This window comes from Chrysochloris asiatica, unplaced genomic scaffold, assembly GCF_000296735.1.
Source record: "Chrysochloris asiatica unplaced genomic scaffold, ChrAsi1.0 scaffold00216, whole genome shotgun sequence".
Lineage (NCBI taxonomy): Eukaryota > Metazoa > Chordata > Mammalia > Afrosoricida > Chrysochloridae > Chrysochloris > Chrysochloris asiatica.
This window is the reverse complement of record NW_006408734.1, coordinates 321242-322639: the sequence shown is the minus strand read 5'-3', so window position 1 is coordinate 322639 and position 1398 is coordinate 321242.

Sequence of the window (1398 nt, the reverse complement as noted above, 5' to 3'; positions counted from 1 at the left end):
GTCTTGAATTAGAAAGCAATGGATTTCTTGATTCTGCTACGAAGTCCCATAGCTATAAGTCTTCCAATCTTCTAAATATTCCTTGATATGTGGTTCAGAGTTCTAGCACCATCCCCTGAACCTGCTTGGCCTGGTATTCTGTGTTGTTGCTATCGGAGCTCCTCACTGCATGTCTACCTATTCCACCATCCTGACTGATGTAAAACCAAACTTAGTATGTATTAAAGACCTACATATAATACCAAGAACTAACAAGATCATCAATGAAAAAAATAAGGACAAACTTAGGGGCTCTAATAAATGGTACAAATACACTATCAAACATAACTAAAAGCACACAAACAGTAGAAGATAAAATGTATGAGTGGGACCTAAAATTTAGGCACTTATGTGCAGCAAAAAGTTTTGCCCAAAGAGTAAAGAGAGAAAAATTTTTTTGCAATTACTTTTCATACAAGGGACTAAGCTTTAAATTTTATAGACATCTACATCACCTCTACAAGAAAAAAACAAACAGCCAATTTAAAAATGGTCATGGACATGAATAGATACTTTCCAAGGAAGTCATTTTGATAGCAAAGAAACATAGGAAGAAATGTTTATGATCATTAGCCATTGTTCTTATTAAATACCATCAAGTTGGTTCCTACTCATAACGACCCTGAATAGGGTTTCCAAGGAATGGCTGGTGAGTTTGAGCCACCAACCTTGTGTTTCAAACCAACTTTGTAGTCCAGCACATTAACCCGCAGAACCACACCAGGATGTAAATCAAAACAAGCATGAGCTATCTTCTCATACTAGCATTAATAGCAAAGTTCAAAAACACAGAAAGGAACAAATACTGGCAATGTTGTAGAGAGACTGGGATCCGCCTACATTTCTGGTGAGAGTATAAAATAGTTCAACCACTGTGAAACATGATATGGCGCTTCCTCTGAAAGTTGGAAATAGAAATATCCTATGACCCAACAATCCCTCACCTTGGGATTATATCCACAAGAAAAAATAACCAGGACACAGTAAATATATGCACACTGATGTTCATTGTAGCACTATTCATAATAGCAAAAAAGGTGGTGTTTGCCTAAATGCCTATTAATGGAAAATGGATAAACAAACTTTGGTACATACACACGATGGGAATTTTTGTAAAAAAAACCTCAGTAAAAGGTTTTCATGCTAAAATAAACATTGTTTGATGCTTACCAGTGGGAAGGGAGAGTAATTCACTGGCTAGAGGATTGTTGTTGTTGTTGTTGTTAAGTGCTATCAAGTCAGTTCCAACTCATAGCAACTCTAGACCCATGTTAAGTTGGGTGACAGAAAGGGCAAGAATGAAGATGGCAATAAACATGGAGAGGGAGGTTGGCAGAAGAGTGATTAAGATAGGTGAAG